Source organism: Bombina bombina, chromosome 1 (assembly GCF_027579735.1).
Source record: "Bombina bombina isolate aBomBom1 chromosome 1, aBomBom1.pri, whole genome shotgun sequence".
Lineage (NCBI taxonomy): Eukaryota > Metazoa > Chordata > Amphibia > Anura > Bombinatoridae > Bombina > Bombina bombina.
Window position 1 is genome coordinate 836,474,264 of NC_069499.1, and position 24,268 is coordinate 836,498,531.

Sequence of the window (24,268 nt, forward strand, 5' to 3'; positions counted from 1 at the left end):
AGACGCAAATGATAAAACTATTTAAAGAGATAGTATAATGAAACATTATGATAAGAAATAAATATAAAGTGAAGACTAAAAACTAATATGAAATGTAATGGAATAATAATAATAAACTAAACCAATAATAATAGGTTTCGCAATAGATGTGTATGGCTGTTGATAAAATATAACAGCTAATAATCTTAAAAACTAATGGTGCAAATGATAATTTGTATCTAACGATAAATTAATCGATTGCTATATGTGCAAAACTATCTCCATATAATATATTGTAATAGGAAATAAAATATAGGAAATAGATTAGATTGGAAAAATTTTTCTCTATAATTATTGTTATATCTCTTGATAAATGTAGTCTCATATTTAGAGTCACAATTTGGACTTTTTTGGGGCTTAAAAGGATCTTCTCTACTGAGAGAGTGTGCTTTTAAAAAACCGGATTCAATTAGTGCATTTGGGTAATGCTTCTCTTTAAATCTACTTTTGAGAATCTGACTTTGTGTGTCATATGTAGTCAAATCCGTACAATTTCTACGAATACGTCTAAATTGACTGTACGGAATGTTTAATTTCCAACTTTAATAGTGATTACTGTAGAAATCTAAAAAATTGTTGCTGTCTACTGCCTTGAAAAAAGTACAGGATTGAATATGATTATTATCATCTCACATTAAAGAAACATCTAAAAAATCTATATGTTCTTCTTGTACATTCCATGTAAAATTAATGCCCATATCATTCATATTGATCTCATGTTGGAAGTTTCTAAGAGATTCTGAAGTGCCCTTCCAAATGAATAACAAATCGTCAATGTAATGGCCATAGAAGACCAGATTTGACCCCCATCGTGCATTATAAATATATCTGTTCTCAAATGAACCCATAAATAAGTTAGCAAAACTGGGAGCAAATCTGGTCCCCATGGCCGTCCCCTTAATTTGTATAAAAAAATTATCAAGAAACTGGAAATAGTTATGAGTCAAAATGAAACCAATTAATTCCAACAAAAAGTCCTTTTGTTTATCCGACATGAGAGGGTCTTCACTTAAAAAACGATCTATTGAGCTGAGACCTATGTTATGTGTGATGTTAGAATATAACAAGCTCACATTGCAGGAAACCCAGTAATAATGATCACCTTTTTCTATATTAGAAAGCTTTAACAGAAGATCTGTGGTGTCTTTAATGTATGATTGTAGTTGTATAACGTATCTTTGTAGGTAGAAATCTATATACGCAGATAAGTTATCGGTTAAACTGTCCTTCCCTGCAATAACGGGTCTACCAAGGGGATTCAACACATTCTTGTGGATCTTCGGAAGATGGTAATAGTAGGGAATATTTGGATTTCTAGGCGTCAAAAAACTTTTTTCTTTATTATTGAGAATACCATAAGAAAATCAATGTATTGAGTTCCTTCATAAAAATATGTGTGGGATGTTTGTCTATTTTTTTATAATAATCTTGATCTAATAAAATTTTATGTGCTTCGGTAATGAAGTCTTCATAATTTTCATAATATTGTAATATAAAATATATATGTACCAATATAATATAGTGTGATATTAAACAGGAGATTCCTATGTAATAATAAACATATATGTGCTAAAATGATATAGTGTGATGTGAAAACATAAAAAATACAAAATATGATTCATAACATAATATTAAACATATAAGGTATGGATAATTAATTATACAAATGCTGCAGTGTCTATAACTTCATTTAAACCATCAGGGAATAAAGACCCAAATCTATATATCCACTATGTTTCTCGCTGACGGAGACTGGACATTCTATTTTGTGAGTTTATGAAGGGGATACTTTCTAATGGTGTTATTTTCATTACACATTTATTAGTATCATGTACTGTAGTGTGATGTTTAGAGGTGCTATATTTATCTAAACCTCTCAAAATACATCTAAGATGTTCTGACCATCTCTGTCTGACTTTCCTGCAGGTATGGCCTATATATTGAAGGCCACATAAACACGTAATGCAATACACTATGTAGATAGAATTACAAGTCATTCTTTGTTTCAATTCAAAGGTTTCCCCTGTACTATGTGATGTGATAGTTTTGGCACCATTAGTACTGTATTTGCACATATGGCATTGCTATTGTTGCATCTATATGTTCCCTCCAACCATAGTACTGTCACTCGTCAGGCTGAGAAGAGCCTTCCTTTCATTAGGCCAAATATGACCCTGTTTTTTCTTGTTATAAGGGAATCTTTCAAAGTCTTCCATGACAAGACTGTGAAATAAATCAAGATAAGAAACATCCTCTTTCATAGGGTTAAAAAGAGATTGTGGAGCTAAGTTAGTGTGTATAATACCTTCAAATAGTTATTCAGATAAATCATCTGGATCAACATAAATCACAAGTGTGTCGTTTCTAACTCTCATATTATTTGTAAGTAGGGGAGTACCATTAATTGTATGTGTTTTTAACTGTTTCTTAGCAAAATAACGTTGTAAAGATAATTTTCTAGTGAATTTGTTGAGATCCACAAAGAGTTCAAAACTTTTGTGTGAATTAGAGGGACAAAAACTAAGCCCCTTTCCCAAAATTCTAATTTCATCATTACTTAAAGTTTTGTTAGATAAGTTAAAAATTCCTGTGCTTAATTGTTGTAACCTTTTTTCCTTGGAGGTAATTCCCCTTCCCCTCCTTCCCCGTTTGTGTGTGTTCTTTTCTGCACTAGGAGTCGCCCTCTCTCTTTACCTTTCACAGACTACTGAATCTACTACTAATTTCAGGAGGAGCTGCCCTCGTTGGTGCACAGTTCACTGGGACACTGCTGAGTTCCCAGACTGCTATCCTCTGCATTACCTTTGCCATTATACTATGTGAGTATTATTCAATTATTAGTGGATATTAAATCACACATGTATTGGCTACACTTGGAGGCGCCCTTTCTGTTCTTTTGTTTTTCTGACGGATCAATCCTGTTGCCTACGCTCTTGACCTTCCTCCTGCAATGCGCATCTCCAATGTTTTTCATGTCTCCCTCTTGAAACTTTTGGTTTGTAATCAGTTTACCGCTGTGTTGCCTCGTCCCCATCCTATCTCAGTTGACATCCATGAAGAATATGAGGTCAGCAGCATTATTGACTCTTGTATGTTCAGGGGTCAGGGGTCTATTTGGTTTCAGTGGAGGGGTTATGGTTTGGAGGAGCTTTCATGGGTTCCCTCCTCTGATGTTCATGCTCCCGCTCTCCTCCGTGCCTTCCATGCCCGTTTCCCCAATAAGCCTATTGTCCTCCCATGGGGGAGGGGTCATTAAGGGGAGGGTACTGTCAGGGTTTCACCCTGCTTTGTTTGCTATTTGCTGCTGGCTGACATCTTACTTACCTCTCATACTGAATCTGATGCATAGTGTGTAACACTGCTCTCTCATCTGGGCACCCTCTTATGGCCAAACTGGTGAGCATCATCAGTGTGAGACAGGTTGCAGTCCCAGAATTATGATGTCACACTTATTTTTTAAAGGGCCTCTGTTCAGTATGCTTTTGCCCTTGCATTGTCTCAGACTTGTTTGTTAGTTCCTGTGTTCCAGTTCCTTTGTATTACCTGGCTTGTCTGACATCCCTTCTGGTTCCTGATCCCTGGCTTATTCCTGACTCTGCTGTTTTCCTACTTCCTGATTCCGGCTCGTCTGATTACTCGCTTTGGCTCCTGACTCGGCTCGGCTGACTGCTAGCTCTGGCTTTGACTCCTGGCTTGTCATTTGGCTTGTGGACTTTTCATTATTTTTTGTTATTAATAAAGGTGTGACTATTTTTGCACTTCATGTCTCAGTCTGATTCCTGGTACCCTGACATAGTGGGAGGATACATTCAGCTCTGGCTGGGGTGTCTCTGCCTCCTCCTGGTGGCCAGGTGGTGAATTTCCCAACAGTAATTGAATGGAATCATGGACTCTCCATGCCAGGAAAGAAAATAATTTATCAGGTAAGCATACATTAGTTTTTTTTTAATGAATGTAGTGTGTCCAGCACTTATAGCCCAGATGCAGGAGGGTAGTCACAAGCAACCACCAAGCTTGTAGAATTCAGTGAAAAACAGCAAGACAGTCCTCCTTGCAAATAATCTTCAATGTTTATTGTTACATCACCGGAACAGACACAAACACCACGACGTTTCGGGGCAGAGGCCCCTTAATCATGTGATTAAGGGGCCTCTGCCCCGAAACGTTGTGGTGTTTGTGTCTGTTCTTGTGATGTAACAATACATTTGCAAGGAGGACTGTCTTGCTGTTTTTCATTAGTTTTTTTTTAAACAGCCCACTCCATTGAAGTCTATGGGGAGAATAAGTTAACTTGGTTGTGATATCCGCGCAAATTTCTGCACTTGTAATATTAGTGCTTACCTGGGATTTCAAAAAAGTTTACTTCTGACAGTGTTATCACTCAAACAAAAGTGCTAAATAGCGCTCCACTTGTAATCTGGCCCTAAGTTATTAACGGTGGTATCTGGCTCCTCACCGGCTATCTCAAATATTTCCCACATCCCCCTCCACATGTTGGCGAGGTTGTGATATGGAAGGCAACATGTTGCACATATGGTGGCATTGTCCTAATATTCAATAACTTTGGAGAGATGTAGTGATAGAAATGGAAAAAGTGATTTCTGTAAAGATATCCTTAGATCCACTTCTACTACTGTTTAATTAACTAGCCCCTCTAATAATGAATAGCATGGTCCTCCTTATTGCTTATAATAATTAAAAAAAAACACAGGTAGAGTCCAGCACCTAAACCAAAACTTTTAGTCGTGACAGTCACAATGGAGTATCTGTTTCCTCCAACACAGTCCACAGGATAGATGTGACAGCAGCACAGCAGTATGCTGTCACATCTATCCAGTGGAATGTATTGCTTATAATAATACATTGTGCCAAAAAATTTATTCCCAGGCTTCGGAAACAGCAGAATAACCCAAGCACCCAAGCCGATGGGACTGGATACAAAGTGTATCTCTGATGTTAGAACTATAAAAATATCATTACTGTGCATCCAAATTAATAGATAATTAATATGCCATTCATTTTATTCAGGAAGAATATTTCTTTAACAGTCAAACACAGGAATAATAATAATTATCTTTGAAATACTTGCATTAGTTTTCTTTGTAAACTGAACATCTATCGATATGGAAAACAATAAGATTTTTGTTTAGATATTCTTGAACCTTGAAACATTGTGATAGAATAATTTATGTGAAGAATCTTTTGCAAATCTATACATTTGAGAGAGAGTCGTATTTATTTGTTGACAACTTGACAAATTTAATTATTTTTGTGATTGTATTATCTGGTATAATCTTCAACAAAACATTATAATTTTTTTTTAAAAAATCACATTTTTTCACATGCAAAGTATTACCATATTAAGGTCTGCCCTGTTTTACAGAGTCATTTTGGAGTCAGATCCCATTCTTAATACTTTCCCCAAACTGCTTTTTTGCATGACTGTATGTGCATCAAGTATGATGGAAAGGGTCTTGATTTGAAAGCAGCAGGGTAGTTGTGTATGAAATAAATAATTTGACTTTTCTTGTGTTCTAGGTCAATGCCAGTGATGTGTTACTTCACCTCACTGAGCAGCTCTCCAGTGCCGTTGTCAGCTCTAATGTCTCCCTAGAATTTATAACAACTACAACTTCTTCTCTTTTTAAAGCTTTTGATAATTTGATGAAGGTTTCTATGGAAATTCTAACATCTGCCCAGGTCAGCATGGTATCCTTTCATCATTTACAGTTTTATTTTTGTGTGTTTGATGTCTTTATATTTATATACTTAAAAATACATAGGTATTCTTTTTACTTCACTGCTAATCTGCCAAATTATTGTTTTTACACTTTGTATAGTATGTACAAATATCATTGAGTAATTTGTATACATTGTTGTTTACTACAAATACTTTTACTATTTTAGGTACTGGATCATACTAATCACTTTGCCTTCCTCTGTCCTAAACCCTCCACATAGTAAATTGCCTAACTACTAACCACACTGTAAATTACTCTAACCTGATGTCTTTAATGCCCACTGCACTTTAACCCAAAATGTAATTACTTGCTATGGCAAGTAACCCGTAACAGTGATCTAATTATCCGTGCCTCCCGTGACTCCTCCATTACAAATACCCCTTCTTCAAATGTACTGCTAATTAAAGGAGATATCTTCTCATATTAACCTGTTGCTGCTGTTAGGACATTCTATGCCATCATGAAAGCATTGGGCTTTAATGCTGTTAGGGCGGCATGGAACGTCCTAACATTTGAAGCTTCCTGGAAGGTACCGTGTTGAAGAAACAGGAAGATCCGACGGGCAGTCCCCAGATCCAGGGAGTGTTTTTATTTTGTTTTGTTTTTTGTTTTATAGGGGTATTAGATTAGGTTTAATTTTTATTATTTTGGATAATTTTGTATATTATTTTATGTAATCTTAGATTTTTTTGATTTTTTTTCATAATTTTAGAGGTTTTTTTTGTAATGTTAGTTTTTTTATATTTTTTTGAAGTGTTAGGATTTTTTAATTTTGTAAATTAGTTTTTTTATTTTTATTTTTTAAAATAGTTAATGTTAGGTTTATTTATAGTTTAATCTTATTTTTTTTATTTCACAGGTAAGTTTTTATATTTATTTTAAGGCAGTTCTATTGTAACTTTAATTTAACGTTAGCGGGTGTTAGGTTTAGTGGTTAATAGTTTAATTTAGTTTGTCGCTATGTGGGGGGCTGGCAGTTTAGGGGTTAATAGGTTTATTATAGTAAATGCAATGTGGGGGTTGGAGGTTTAGGGGTTAATAGGTTTATTTAGTGTTGGTGATGCGGGGGGGTGGCGGATTAGGGGTTAATACTTTAATTTAGGTGGGCGGCGGATTAGGGGTCAATAGGTTTATTTAGTGTCTGCGATGTGGTGTCCTTTTCCACCAGTAGTTTCCGGCAATCCAGAAACTGAAGTTAAGAAGCAGCGGTCGGGATGATTGACACCCCAGATATGCAGGAAACGGCATTGCACAAGCATTTCTTCTGACATGCTTGTGCAATATTAAATGCCGACAGCGAATGTTGTTGGTATTTAGTGATGCCGGGCAGACATGATTCGCAACAGCGAATCATGTCCGCCCAGCACTTAGTAAATTGACCCCTAAAACTTTACACTTATTTTGTCAATATTTAAACGGCTATTGAAAAAATACATCTACATGCTTTTCTCAGACTAATCTTTTCTTTGAATGCATCATTCTAACTAGCATTTATTTAGTGATTAATGTCCCTTAAAAATATAAAAATTATCAAAACAATAAAAATGAGGAGTGAGATAGTTGAAAGTTATAAACTGTAATCTTAAATTTCTTTCAAAATTATTTTTAATTATTCAAACTCATCAAAACATATTAGGTATATTCCAACATATAAAGTGCTCTATTATTTTAAATAAACATGGTGGTACAATGCAAAACATTTTCAGTTTGTAAATTACTTCTTTCTATTTATTTCACTTATAAGATGGGTTTATAATATGTTCACTTTAGTATGTTAAAAATCCAATAGTTTTAGATGTGTCATTATTCAAAAAAGTTTGATTCTTGCTATAATACTGGCAGCCGCATTAAAATGTTATAAAGTAGATTGAATCTACAGCGGCCCACGTATATTAGCAAGCAAAGATAAAAGTACATTGTTCAAAAAGTTCAAAACACAACTTTTCTGGCATGAAACTGTAGTAGGCTACTCCCAGTCATAGACACATACAGCTGTTGATCATTCCTGGTTAGAACTTCTCAGTCTACATGCATGTTTATTATAACCCTGGCCCTCTCTGACACAGCCTACAGAAGGCTGAAATGATTGTCTGCCTACAGAAGGCTGAAATGATTGTCTGGGGTTGCTAAATTCCTTAATCAGTTGAAGATTGTCTGGTATTTTGATGATGTACTGACCTTGTTAATTGGGATTAGACTAATGTACTACAAGAAAGTTCTCTTCTTTGAAAAAACAACTGGGCTAAAAAAAAGGCTGCTCCTAGGCTTGGTTGATAGCTTAACATAGAACAAGCTACTGAGCTGTTTCGTTCTTGGTTGATAGGTTCTTACTCTGTATATATGAAGCTGCAGTGTCCTGCATACATTAGAAACCAAATATTTAAATAGATTGCTTACAAAGTCTGAAAACATCCTTATTGTTATCTTTATCTAGTTGAGAAATGTAATGCTGTTAGGCCTGTAGTTTGTTGGAGGGACTTTCCAACGTTTATATACTACTACTTAACATTCCTTAGGCTCCAGCTCTGGGGTGTTTCCTCATTGCTCCACTCTTCCTGCTTCTGTTCCTCTGTCACACCCCTTGTGATGTCATTATGGTACACCCCATGTCTCTTGCTTGCCTGTGCCTTGGTGAGGGATAGGCAACCTCTCAACCCCCAATTTCCAAGATTCTGAGTTATGAGTCATATGTCCCAAATTGCAATATCTTCTCTTAGCCCTGACCACCAACCTCCTGCTTGGCTAACAGCAAAGCCTCACTTGTCACTTCCTGTTAGCTAATTGCTTCGCCACTTGGCTTATATTAGTTCAGTCAGACCTGTTTCCTGTGCTAATTATTGTACCTGGTCTCTGTTTATATACTTTCATTTCTTTCATGTAATTGGCAAGAGTCCATGAGCTATTGACGTATGGGATATACAATCCTACCAGGAGGGGCAACATTTCCCAAACCTCAAAATGCCTATAAATACATCCATCACCACACCCACAATTCAGTTTTACAAACTTTGCCTCCCTATGGAGGAGGTAAAGTAAGTTTGTGTTTGATTTTCTTCTGTGATATGTGCTTCTCAGCATTTTGAAGCCCGATCCCTCCCAGAGTACAGTGAATTTTAGGGGGATGTGAAGGGAGTATCACCTATTGAGTTCTATGGTTTTCCTCGCGGGAAATCTTTTCATAGGTTCTCTGTTATCGGTCGTAGAGATTCATCTCCTACCTCCCTTTTCAGATCGACGATATACTCTCATATTCCATTACCTCTACTGATAACCGTTTCAGTACTGGTTTGGCTATCTGCTATATGTGGATGGGTGTCTTTCGGTAAGTATGTTTTCATTACTTAAGACACTCTCAGCTATGGTTTGGCACTTTATGTATTAATATAAAGTTCTAAATATATGTATTGTACTTACATTTGCCATGAGTCAGGTTTATGTATATTTCCTTTTGCAGACTATCAGTTTCATATTTGGGAAAAAACATATTTAGGAAAATATTTTTCTTACCTGGGGTATAGTCTTTTTTCAAATTGACTACTTTTTCATTAAATTTTCGCAGGCAAAATTAGGCTTGCAAGGTCACAAAATGTTGATGTTTATTGAGTCATTTTTGGCGTGAGAATTTTTTTGGCGCAAAGGTACGTCCAGTGACGCAAATTTGTCATTTCCAGCATCTTAGTTGATGCCAGGTTCTCAGTGCCCTACTCTCTGTAATCAGAGAACGGGGTATTGCGGTGTTTCCTTATTTGAATGATATCTTGGTACTAGCTCAGTCTTTACATTCTGCAGAATCTCACACAAATCAACTAGTGTTGTTTCTTCAAAGACATGGTTGGAGGATCAATTTACCAAAAGTTCATTGATTCCTCAGACAAGGGTCACCTTTTTAGGTTTCCAGATAGATTCAGTGTCCATGACTCTGTCTCTAACAGACAAGAGACAATTAAAATTGGTTTCAGCTTGTCGGAACCTTCATTCTCAATCATTCTCTTCAGTAGCTATGTGCATGGAAGTTTTAGGTCTCATGACTGCAGGATCGGACGCGATCCCCTTTGCTCATTTTCATATGAGACCTCTCCAGCTTTGTATGCTGAATCAATGGTGCAGGGATTATACAAAGATATCACAATTAATATCCTTAAATCCCAATGTTCGACTCTCTCTGACTTGGTGGTTAAATCACCATCGTATAGTTCAAGGGGCCTCTTTTGTTTGTCCAACCTGGACTGAGATCACAGACGCAAGTCTTTCAGGTTGGGGAGCTGTCTGTGGATCTCTGACAGCACAAGGGGTTTGGAAATCTCAAGAGGCGAGGTTACCAATCAATATTTTAGAATGCCGTGCTATTTTCAGGGCTCTTCTGGTTTGACCTCTGTTGAAGAGAGAACCGTTCATTTGTTTTCAGACAGACAATATCACAACTGTGGCATATGTCAATCATCAGGGTAGGACTCGCAGTCCCCAAACTATGAAAGAAGTATCTTGGATACTTGCTTGGGCAGAATCCAGCTCCTGTCTAATTTCTGTGGTTCATATCCCAGGTGTAGACAATTGGGAAGCGGATTATCTCAGCCATCAGACCTTTTCATCCGGGGGAATGGTCGCTCCATCTAGATGTGTTTTCTCAGATTGTTCAGATGTGGGTTTTCCAGAAATAGATCTGATGGCTTCCCATCTAAACAAGAAACTTCCCAGGTACCTGTCCAGGTCCAGGGATCCTCAGGCGGAGGCAGTGGATGCATTATAAGCAGGTTGGTAAAACCAAGGAACTGCTATCTTCCCGCCTCTAGTTCTTCTTCCAAGAGTGATCTCCAAGATCATCATGGAACAATCGTTTGTGTTGCTGGTAGCTCCAGCATGGCATCACAGGTTTTGGTATGCAGATCTTGTTCAGATGTCCTGTTGCCAACCTTGACCACTTCCTTTAAGACCAGACCTTCTGTCTCAAGGTCCGTTTTTGCATCAGGATCTCATATCATTAAATTTGAAGGTATGGAAATTGAACGCTTAGTGCTTAGTCATAGAGGTTTCTCTGACTCAGTGATTGATACTATGTTACAGGCTCATAAATTTGTCCTTAGGAAGATTTATTATTGAGTTTAGAAGACTTATTTTTCATGGTGTTCTTCTCATAAATTCTCCTGGCATTCTTTTAGAATTCCTAGAATTTTACAGTTTCTTCAGGATGGTTTGGATAAAGGTTTTTCTGCAAGTTCCTTGAAGGGACAAATCTCTGCTCTTTCTGTTTTATTTCACAGAAAGATTGCTAAACTTCCTGATATTCACTGTTTTGTACAGGCTTTGGTCTGTATCAAGCCTGTCATTAAATCAATCTCTCCTCCTTGGAGTCTTAATTTGGTTTTGAAGGCTTTACAGGCTCCTCCTTTTGAGCCTATGTATTCTTTGGACTTATTTCTTGGAAAGTGTTGTTCCTTTTGGCCGTGTCTTCTGCTAGAAGAGTTTCCGAATTATCTGCTCTTTCTTGTGAGACTCCTTTTCTGATTTTCCATCAGGATAAGGCAGTTTTGCAGACTTCATTTAAATTTCTACCTAAGGGTGTGAATTTCAAACAACATTAATAGGGAAATTGTTGTTCCCTCTTTGTGTCCTAATCCTAAGAATTCTTTGGAGAGATCCTTACATTCTCTGGAAGTTGTAGAGCTTTGAAATATTATGTTGACGCTACTAAAGATTTCAGGAAGACATCTAGTCTATTTGTTGTCTTTTCTGGTTCTAGGAAAGGTCAGAAAGCTTCTGCCATTGCCTTGGCATCTTGGTTAAAGCTTTTGATTCATCAGGCTTGTTTGGAGTCGGGTAAATTTACTTCAACATGCAAATTATTTTATTTGTGATGCAATCTTTGATGTCATGAAAATTAACATCAAATCTATCGCCTAGATTTAGAATTCTGCGTTAGCCGTCAAAACCAGCGTTAGAGGGCCCTAACGCTGGTTTTGTCCTACCGCTGGTATTTAGAGTCGTGTAGGTAAGGGTCTAACGCTCACTTTCCAGCCGCGACCTTTCCATACCGCAGATCCCCTTACGCCATTTGCGTATCCTATCTTTTCAATGGGATCTTTCTAATGCTGGTATTTAGAGTCTTGGCTGAAGTGAGCGTTAGAAATCTAACGACAAAACTCCAGCCGCAGAGAAAACTCAGGAGTTAAGAGCTTTCTGGGCTAACGCCGGTTCATAAAGCTCTTAACTACTGTGCTCTAAAGTACACTAACACCCATAAACTACCTATGTACCCCTAAATCGAGGTCCCCCCACATCGCCGCCACTCTATTAAATTTTTTTAACCCCTAATCTGCTGACCGCACACCGCCGCAACCTACATTATCCCTATGTACCCCTAATCTGCTGCCCCTAACATCGCCGACCCCTACATAATATTTATTAACCCCTAATCTGCCCCCCCCAACGTCGCCGCTACCTACCTACACTTATTAACCCCTAATCTGCCGACCGGACCTCACCGCTACTATAATAAAGTTATTAACCCCTAATCCGCCTCACTCCCGCCTCAAAAACCCTATAATAAATAGTATTAACCCCTAATCTGCCCTCCCTAACATCACCGACACCTAACTTCAAGTATTAACCCCTAATCTGCCGACCGGACCTCACCGCTACTCTAATAAATGTATTAACCCCTAAAGCTAACGAAATAAAAAGATATAATCGGCAGCAGGTAGAGAGTTCAAAATATATAAAAATGTAATAACAGTAAAAACAACAGCAATGCGTTTCTCAGTGTAACACACTGATGAAACAGTGTGTTACACTGAGAAATGCGTTGCTGTTGTTTTTACTGTTATTAAATTTTTATATATTTTGAACTCTCTACCTGCTGCCGATTATATCTTTTTATTTTGGCCTTGGCCAAATATATCCATTGGTACCCCTCCAAGTGTATTTGGACCCCCTGTTGGATCTTTGGTGTATTGATCTACATCCACCACATCATTCTGAGTATCCCTGGACTCTCCCTGGCGAGACGAGGACCCCCACTGGCGACACCTTTCCACTGTGGTCTACCGGACGACGTGTGGTTCCGGATTGCGAATATTGCACTCTTTTGTGCTCTACAATTTGTGAGTAGGATTCTTTTGTTCCTATTGCTGCTTTGTTCTTATCTCATATGATCTGCACTATGTGGCGCCCTCTATCTATTTTCTCCTAGATCTTTCATTTGTGTTTTTGGCACAACACTCTGGAGGAGCAGCCTACCTTTCCTGGATATACCGTCTACTATATATAACCTTTGGGTAATACTAATTGGACTTGGATTTGGCAAAAAATAATTTATACTGGACTACATAGTTCATATATATTTATATATGATTCATTATCCTCTTATCTTTTCTTATTTTGCATTTATCTTTTAGGATTTTAATATTGTTCCATAATATTGTTGCTATATCTATCTTTGCATAATACCATACCATCCACAGCACTTATTGTAATAATTGTCTAAATTGTATTATATCTATCCTAGGCGCCTCTTAGAAGTACCCTAGTGACGTTGGTGTCACTAGATGTACTAATTGATATAAGAAACCAAATCTGGCCCCTAAACCAGCATGAAGGTGCGGCCCCCAATCCAGTTTTTCTGGTGGGGGCAGACTAAAATTGTTTCAAGCATTTTGGGCAGACTCTGTCCAAAATCAATGGATTCAGAATATTATTTCTCCGGGATATCAAATTGGATTCAGAATAAGACCTCCCATGGGAAGATTCTTTCTAAAAACACCCAGTAAAGGCCCAGGCATTTCTGAAATCTGTTTCATATCTAGAAAGCTTTGGGGTAATTATCCCATCTATTCTTCAGGAACAGTGGTTGGGTTTTTATTCAAATCTTTCACCTAGATTACGAGTCTTGCGTTAGGGTTAAAAAGCAGCGTTAAGAGGTCCTAACGCTGCTTTTTAACACCCGCTGGTATTACGAGTCTTGCAGGTACAGGTGTACCGCTCACTTTTTTTGCCAGACTTGGAAATACCGCAAATCCACTTACGTCAATTGTGTATCCTATTTTTTCAATGGGACTTGCATAGCCGCCGGTATTACGAGTCTGACAAAAAGTGAGCGGTAGACCCTCTCCTGTCAAGACTGGTAGCGCATTTTAAAGTCAGTAGTTAAGAGTTTTACACTACAACGCAGTAGCATAAAACTCTTAACTAAAGTGCTAAAAAGTACTCTTAACTAAAGTGCTAAAACTACCTATTAACCCCTAAACCGAGGCCCTCCCACATCACAAACACTATAATAAAATTTTTAACCCCTAATCTGCCAAACCGGACATCGCCGCCACTATAATAAATATATTAACCCCTAAACCGTCGCAGCAAACATTAGTTAAATATTATTAACCCCTAATCTGCCAGCCCTAACATCGCCGCCACCTACCTACATTTATTATTCCCTAATCTGCCGCCCCCAACGTCGCCACCACTATACTAAATTTATTAACCCATAAACCTAAGTCTAACCCTAACCCCCCTAACTTAAATATAATTTAAATAAATCTAAATAAAATTCCTATCATTTAATAAATTATTCCTATTTAAAACTAAATACTTACCTATAAAATAAACCCTAAACTAGCTACAATATAACTAATAATTACATTGTAGCTATCTCAGGGTTTATTTTTATTTTACAGGCAAGTTTGTATTTAATTTAACTAGGTAGAATAGTTACTAAATAGTTATTAACTATTTAATAACTACCTAGTTAAAATAAATACAAAAGTACCTGTAAAATAAAACATAACCTAAGTTACAATTACACCTAACACTACTCTATAATTAAATAAATTAAATACAATTAAATACAATTAAATTAAATTATCTAAAGTACAAACCCCCCCCCCCCACTAAATTACAGAAAATAATAAACAAATTACAAGATTTTAAACTAATTACGACTATTCTAATCCCCCTAACAAAATAAAAAAGCCCCCCCCCAAAAATAAAAAAGCCCTACCCTACACTAAATTACAAATAGCCCTTAAAAGGGCCTTTTGCGGGGCATTGCCCCAAAGTAATCAGCTCTTTTACCTGTAAAAAAAGGTACAAATCAACCCACCACCCACACAACCAACCCTACTCTAAAACCCACCCAATACCCCCTTAAAAAAACCTAACACTAACCCCTTGAAGATCACCTTACCGGGAGACGTCTTCACCCAACCGGGCCGAAGTGGTCCTCCAGATGGGCAGAAGTCTTCATCCAACCTGGCAGAAGTGGTCCTCCAGACGGGCAGAAGTCTTCATCCAGACGGCATCTTCTATCTTCATCCATCCGGCGCGGAGCAGGTCCATCTTCAAAACATCCGACGCAGAGCATCCTCTTCATCTGACGGCTCTTCTGGAATGAAGGTTCCTTTAAATTATGACATCCAAGATGGCGTCCCTTCAATTCCGATTGGCTGATAGAATTCTATCAACCAATCGGAATTAAGGTAGAAAAAATTCTGTTGGCTGATACAATCAGCCAATAGGATTAAAGTTCAATCCTATTGGCTGATCCAATAAGTCAATAGGATTGAGCTTGCATTCTATTGGCTGTTCTAATCAGCCAATAGAATGCCAGCTCAATCCTATTGGCTGATTGCATCAGCCAATAGGATTTTTTCTACCTTAATTCCGATTGGCTGATAGAATTCTATCAGGCAATCGGAATTGAAGGGACGCCATCTTGGATGACGTCATTTAAAGGAACCTTCATTCCAGAAGAGCCATCGGATGAAGAGGATGCTCCGCGTCGGATGTCTTGAAGATGGACCTGCTCCGCGCCGGATGGATGAAGTTAGAAGATGCCGTCTGGATGAAGACTTCTGCCCGTCTGGAGGACCACTTCGCCCGGCTTGGATGAAGACTTCTCCCGACTTCCTTGAGGACTTCGGCCCGGTTGGGTGAAGACGTCTCCAGGTAAGGGGATCTTCAAGGGGTTAGTGTTAGGTTTTTTTAAGGGGGGATTGGGTGGGTTTAAGAGTAGGGTTGGGTGTGTGGGTGGTGGGTTTTAATGTTGGGGGGGTGATTTGTACTTTTTTTTTTACAGGTAAAAGAGTTGATTACTTTGGGGCAATGCCCCGCAAAAGGCCCTTTTAAGGGCTATTTGTAATTTAGTGTAGGGTAGGGCTTTTTTTATTTTGGGGGGGCTTTTTTATTTTTTTAGGGGGATTAGATTAGGTGTAATTAGTTTAAAAATCTTGTAATTTGTTTATTATTTTCTGTAATTTAGTGTTTTTATTTTTGTACTTTAGATAATTTAATTTAATTGTATTTAATTTATTTAATTTATTTAATTATAGAGTAGTGTTAGGTGTAATTGTAACTTAGGTTAGGTTTTATTTTACAGGTACTTTTGTATTTATTTTAACTAGGTAGTTATTAAATAGTTAAAGGGACAGTCTAGGCCAAAATAAACTTTCATGATTCAGATAGAGCATGTCATTTTAAACACTTTTCCAATTTACTTTTATCACCAATTTTGCTTTGTTCTCTTGGTATGCTTAGTTGAAAGCTTAACCTAGGAGGTTCATATGCTAATTTCTTAGACCTTGAAGGCCACCTCTTTTCAGAATGCATTTTAACAGTTTTTCACCACTAGAGGGTGTTAGTTCACGTATTTCATATAGATAACACTGTGCTCGTGCACGTGAAGTGATCTGGGAGCAGGCACTGATTGGCTAAACTGCAAGTCTGTCAAAAGAACTGAAATAAAGGGGCAGTTTGCAGAGGCTTAGATACAAGATTATCACAGAGGTTAAAAGTATATTATTATAACTGTGTTGGTTATGCAAAACTGGGGAATGGGTAATAAAGGGATGATCTATCTTTTAAAACAATAAAAATTCTGGTGTAGACTGTCCCTTTAATAACTATTTAGTAACTATTCTGCCTAGTTAAAATAAATACAAACTTGCCTGTAAAATAAAAATAAACCCTGAGATAGCTACAATGTAACTATTAGTTATATTGTAGCTAGCTTTGGGTTTATTTTACAGGTAAGTATTTAGTTTTAAATAGGAATAATTTATTAAATGATAGGAATTCTATTTAGATTTATTTAAATTTTATTTAAGTTAGGGGTTAAGGTTAGACTTAGGTTTATGGGTTAATAACTTTAATATAGTGGCGGCGATGTTGGGGGCGACAGAGTAGGGGTTAATAAATATAATATACTTGTCGGCGATGTTGGGGGCAGCAGATTAGGGGTTCATAAGTATAATGTAGGTGGCGGCGGTGTCCGGAGCGGCAGATTAGGGGTTAATAATATAATGTAGGTGTCGGTGATGTCAGGGGCGGCAGATTAGGGGTTAATAAATGTAAGATTAGGTGTGTTTAGACTCGGGGTTCATGTTAGGGTGTTAGGTGTAGACATAAATGTATTTTCCCCATAGGAATCAAAGGGGCTGCATTAGAAGCTAAAAGTTGCTTTTTTGCAGGTGTTAGGTTTTTTTTCACCCAGCTCTCCCCGTTGATTCCTATGGGGAAATCGTGCACAAGCACGTTTCACCAGCTCACCGCTATCATAAGCAGTGCTGGTATTAGAGTGAGATGTGGAGCAAAATTTTGCTATACGCTCACTTTTTTGCCGTTAACGCCGGGTTTGTAAGAACCCGTAATACCAGCGTTGTCTGTAAGTGAACGGTGAGCATAAACTGCTCGTTAGCACCGCATAGCTTCTAACACAAAACTCGTAATGTAGGCGATAGTTTTTCCAAATAATAATATTTGTTCCAAATAAGGTAAATTCTTTAAGACCAATTTTGGATCTGAAAACTTTAAATCGATTTGTAAGAGTTCCGACCTTCAAGATGGTGACTATAAGGACTATTCTGCCTTTTGTTTAGCAAGTCATACAAGAACAAAGTAGAGAGGTGTCAGTCATACAAGCACATTTGCATTGTAAATAAATAAACCAATGCCTTTCTGCTGTCGTTTTAACAACCTAATCTGCTCTCCACGAACGTCAGTTTAACATAGGCAAATACCAACCCATTGGGAAAAAATATATGTATATATTAGGGGTGAGCACAAGTTGTGCACTCTTACCCTCCACCTCCAACTCAGCGGCTCCAGAGAAAACGGGACCCCGATATCCTATCGGCGAGAGCAATCAGCTCCCTGGTCTCCTGTGCCTCCCTCGGCGTCTCCAGCTCAGAGCATTCCTTAGGTGGCCCGGCACTTCCGGGTTGTTGACGTCACTCCTCAGCAAGGGGTTGCAGATAGGTGCTGCAGCAGAGTGTGGAGTAATCAGCTGTACGGCGGTGCTGGATCTTCTGGATGTAGCAAACAAACTTCACAGGACAAAATATATGATCCACGCCCAATAGTATAAAACTTGAGTTTTATTGATTTCTTTAAAAAAACAGATGGAAGACTTTCAGCATGCAGACTGAGCACAGCACTGGGCTTACGCGTTTCGGCTGACAAGCCGTAATCATAGCCTATCGTGCTGTGTTCACCTCTGTCATTTTAAGAGCAAAGGAAAAGAGCCCATTGGCTCAAAAAGTAATTGTATTAATACATAAGTTAAAACACTTATGCGCCACTCAATTAACCTGTTGTTGCCTGACTGCACATGAACATAAAATAGGGGCAATGCAAGTATGAGGAAATGACATAAGAAATTTCTCAATTCAATCTAAATGTGCAATGAGAGAAATTACAACATGCATAAATGAATGTGCAGGATTTTTGATACAAAAATAAATTTTCTTTATAATTTGTAAACTAAATGTTATTACACTAGACAAATAATGGCTGACACTCCTAGCATCTATACCTATAAGAAATTATACTATAGTGTAATGAATGTCACAGGCTGGAGCAATATGCAGACCATTCCTATTGTTGGATAAATATACCGCTACACATATTTAAGGCAAAATCTGAATTTATATAATGATCTCGTGCCCCAATAGGTGTAATACTAGGACTAATATAAAAACCATTTACCCTTCAATGCTTCTGAATTATGTCACATTTTACTCCCAATAATTGATCATGTCAAATTTTGAATTTAATCCTTTAGGGACCCTGGTTTCCATTTTGAATATCCAAAATATTTCTCTCTTCGCTAAAAGCTAATCAAGGTTACCTCCTCGTTTAGGCAGAGCTATTTTTTCTATAGCACACCACCTAAAGGTGTTTAAATTGCCATTATGTGTCTTTGCAAAATGCTGCACTAGAGGAGTAGATGCCTTGCCCACACTTATAGTGGAGGGATGTTCTCTAATTCTCGAATTCATGTCTCTTGACGTAAGGCCAATATACTGTTTATTGCACTGGGTACAAGTTATTAGATACATGACATGGCTGGTTCTACAGTTTAAACATGAGTGTATATCAAACCTTGAACCAATTACCAAAGACTCAAAGTTTTTGACAACTTGAACATATTCACATGGGCGACAATGATGACTTCCACACTTATACATCCCAGTGTGCCTGAGCCAGGAGCTATTAGTGCTTGGGGACATTTTTAGCTGTGTTGGTGCTAGTATTGAACCAAGTGTCCTACTCTTTTTGTAGGAACACCTGATTCCCTGTTTCACAATCTTTTTAAGGTGATCATCTGCTGCCAAAATTGAAAAATTATTTTTCACTATTTTGCAGATATCTCGGTATTGAGAACTGAACTCAGTTAAAAAATTCACCTTGTCAGTTTTGTCTAAATTTGTACTGTTTTTCTTGTTGGCTCTGAGCAAATCATCCCTTGAAACTAGATCTACAACCGCTTCTGCCCTGACTATGTCATGTTTGGGATATTTTCTCTGTCTCAGTCTTCTACTCAAATCAGAGGCTCAAATCAGAATATCCTCAAAGATTCTAGGTGCCCTTCCATCTGTAATCAGAGAACTGTGTTTCCTTCTTGTGATATCTTGGTACTAGCTCAATCTTTTCTTTTAGCAGAATCTAATACAAAACGACTGTTGTCTTTCCTTCAAAGACATGGTTGGAGGATCAATTTACCAAAATGTTTATTGACTCCTCCGACAAAGGTCACCTTTTTAGGATCCCAGATAGATTCAGTATTCATGACTCTATCTCTAACAGAAAAGAGACTAATTAGATTCAGCTTGTCTAAACCTTCAGTCTCTATCATTCCCTTCAGTGGCCATGTGCATGGAAATTTTAGGTCTCATGATTGCAGCATTGGACGTTAATCCCATTTGTTTGTTTTCATATGAGACCTCTTGAGCTTGCATGCTGCACCAGTGGTGAACGGATTACACTTGGATATCACAATTGATATTCTTAAATCCCAACACACAACTTTCAGGGGACTTGGTGGTTAAACCACTTTATTGTTCAAGAGTAGATCTAAGAGAGAGAGATAGGGGGCGCCCTTGGTACACCAGACTATGTTAAACAGCAAATGTTGCAGTAGATGAGAGACCTTTAAGTAATGTACAGATATCTCATAGGAATTATCTCAATCTTAAATGGATGATATAGGTGAATAAAAAATATCACAAATGTATAGATAATATCCCACAACAATGTGTCAGCAGAAAAATATCAATCATAAATGAAAACCGATGACAGTGATAAGAAAATATGTCCTATAACAATGTATCCGTGGATATATGAATCACATTTACATTTATATGGGTGATATATAAAAACCAATGTAATACAATGTTTCTATTAGAGATTAACAGAGAGCAGGTAGGAATCAGAATACAAGTGGGAATCAAAATACAAACAAACAGATGCTATATATTGCAATACATTTACAATACATAAGGTGGTAGTATGCAAATTTGATCAAAATGATAATAAATGAAAAATAAAAAATATATAGAAAAGTTCCAGATAATATATGTGAGGGTATCACAGATGTAGTAGATGATTTGGGTCAAGGCAGCTGTCTGTGTGAGGATCAAGGCCCAGATCCAGAGTCAAATATTTGTAGACAACATAAAAGGACAGAAGCGCCACATGGCCCAATAGTTTTTGACAAATGATAACTAAAAACAGTGTAATAGCGCACTCACATTTGGTGAGTCACCCCTAGTGGGGTAGATGAGGCGGCCTGGGATCATACACAGTCACCCAGCAGACTGATCTCCAATGGCTGATCAATGCCCTGTAGAAGGATTAAACAAATACAGCACCTATATTGCCTATTATTGTATGAATAAGTGATGGCAGTAGTATGTGGTAATGGATATACTCACATTTTGAAAGAGCACCTCCCTTGGTGCACTAGAGTCAAACTGGGATCAGACAGTCACCCAGTAGACTGATATCCGGTAAGGCAGGAACTCCCAAACATCCAGAGAGGAGCCAAAATAGAATAAAATAAAATAGTATAGAGGTCTGGCAGCAAGAGGTAAGTATAATCAAAACTTACTTTATTAAAATAGATAAAAACTAGCAGCGCGTTTCTCATCCAACCAGTGGATGTTTCATCAGGCTTAATACAAAAATGATTAAAAAACACTTGCTATATATGCCAAACCAATTAACCTATACAATGCATAACACCTGAACAAAAGTCACATTAGCTTACCCTAAAGAAATAACAAATAGTCTGTGTGTACACAGACTATTTGTTATTTTTTTAGGGCAAGCTCATGTCTTTCAAATTAATAGGGAAATTATTGTTCGTTCTTTGTGTCCTAATCCTAAAAATAATCTTGAATGATCTTTACACTCTTAAGATGTAGTAAGAAATACTATGTAGATGCTACTAAGAGTTTCAGACAGACTTCTAGATTGTTTGCTATTTTTTCTGGTTCCAGTGACGTGCAGTAATAGGAGGCAGGGGAGGCACTGCCTACCCTGTCCAATCAGGGCAAAAAAAAGATTTCAAGTAATATTTATTAAAAATAAAAAACTTTTTTTTTTTTTCTAATTTTTTTTTTTTTGCCAAGCCCACCCCCCGCACCAAGGGTTCCCCCCCACCCCACCCATGGTGATTTTAACAACAATACCACATCATTTTGATTGTATTTTACTGCGCTTGCGCAGCAGCCAAATTATGCATATCATCCATTGTTGCGCAATTAGGAGGCAGTGAGCCAGTCCGCTGCCCTCCATTAATTGCGCAACAATAGATCTAACATGCAATCCTCTGCTCACTTAGAGCTGCGCCACCCACTGGTGACTCGCCGGGCCCTCAGTAGCTCCAATTGGAGGCGATTCTTAAAACCGCCTCCATGATGAGCTAGATCACTCAGCCAATCAGCATTCAGCACTGGGGGAGGCGTGCCTGCTGATTGACAGAGTGACCGGGCTTCAGTTCAGGCGGGAAGGAAGTCTGGTAGAGATAGGAGGGAGCTGCTACTGCTGCAAGTTACTGCGTGCCTGACTGCCTGTATTGCATTTGGCTTTGGCAAAGTGCAGTGGCAGTCTCAGTCAGCTGTGCAGCGGTTGTGGCTCAGTGTGGTGGTCGGAGGTCCTGGAGTGGAGGAGGACTCAGGACTGTGGGAATATCTTACCAAGGCAGCAGGCCAGGATAGTGATCATGTACATGGGGTAAGTCAGTGGAATCTGTGAACTTCACTATCCTACAGCACTCTAGTCTACACTGTGTTTATCCAGATGAAGATCATGACGCTATTATTCTAATGCTGCTGCAGAAACTGAATTTATATGTGCATGATATAAATTCAGTTTCTGCAGCAGCATTAAAATAATAAATAGCGTCATGATCTTCATCTGGATAAACACAGTGTAGAGGCAGCTGCATTTGTATAGGGTTTGTTTTTTTGCAAGCAAATAAGTTAGTTGCAATGTTTTGGGCCAGTGCACTATACCCCATGTGGATTTTGCTAAACTTCTCACAGAGAGAGCTGCACGGTCTGAAATCCCCTCCCCCTTCTTTCTGCCTGAGAGCCTTGCTGAGTGTCTCACAGCAGAACGGCAAGGATTTAAACACAGACAAAGATCAGAGGTAAGAGGAGTCAGAGGTTATCTGTTTATGATGGTTTTAGGAAAGTCTGTGTTTAAAACGTTCTGCTGTGAGACCCTCAGCACAGATGACATCTGCTTCTCTTATGTGCTGGCCCTCTCTGCAGCTTACACAATTGCTTGGTTTATTTAACCAATTTGATCCTACAGGTTATAGCAAATTTAAATGAAAGGCAATATTTGTTTGTAAAATTTACAGCTTCCTAATCATACTCATTGATGTTAAGGTACATATGAACACCTTCCACAAATACACACACACATATTTGTGTATATATATATATATATATATATATATATATATATATATATATATATATATATAGCAAGTAACTGTTCCTTTGTTGTTGTTTTTTTAATTATCAGAGCATTTATATTTTAAGTTTTGTATTTAATTAATTTAACTGCCCTGAAACTATGCCCATGAAATGCTTGCCATAAATAGGTCTCTTAAACTGCTCATATGTTGTTTAGCTTTATTCCTTTATTCCTTTTAAACCACTGCATGGAAAGCAAAGTAAAATCTCAAAAGATAAAATAAATTTAAAAAAACATAACTGTTTATTTTTTTAAAAAACTCTTCTGTTATGGTGTAAAATAAAATATAAGAAAGCTAACATTTCCTGGTTTCTTGAGATATATACCAAGAAACCAGAAAATGTGTTTTATCTTAGACTTTTATAATAGTATGATACACCTCCTTGCTTCCTATACATAAAATCAGAAATGTGTGAGACAGGCTTTTAATAATCAAAGACTGTGTAATGTGTTAAAATGATGTGCACAGTAACTGCCTGCATAACACATTATGCAGTCATTATTAAAAACCTGTCTCACACATAATTGTGGCACAGTTGAATCACCCCCAAATGCATCCCTCCCTTTCCTCTTCCTCCCTCCTCTCTTTGTCCTTCCTCCTCCTCATTTACTTTGGAAAACCCATTAAAAAAAAATTATGTTACATCCTGACCAGCACAATTGTAAAACACAAAACCTAAATACACCTGTATATACACATTACTTGTATATACTCCCTTTCCCCCCTCCCTCTATCCCACCTCTCTCTCTCTCTCCCTCTCCCTCTTTCCCTCCCACCCTCTCCCTCTTTCCCTCCCACCCTCTCCCTCTTTCCCTCCCACCCTCTCCCTCCCACCCTCTCCCTCTTTCCCTCCCACCCTCTCCCTCTTTCCCTCCCTCCCTCTCCCTCTATCCCTCCCTCCCTCTCCCTCTTTCCCTCCCTCCCTCTCCCTCTTTCCCTCCCACCCTCTCCCTCTTTCCCTCCCACCCTCTCCCTCTTTCCCTCCCTCCCTCTCCCTCTTTCCCTCCCTCCCTCTCCCTCTTTCCCTCCCTCCCTCTCCCTCTTTCCCTCCCTCCCTCTCCCTCTTTCCCTCCCTCCCTCTTTCCCTCCCTCCCTCCCTCTCCCTCTTTCCCTCCCTCCCTCCCCCTCTTTCCCTCCCTCCCCCTCTTTCCCTCCCTCCCTCTCCCTCTTTCCCTCCCTCCCTCTTTCCCTCCCTCTCCCTCTTTCCCTCCCTCTTTCCCTCCCTCTCCCT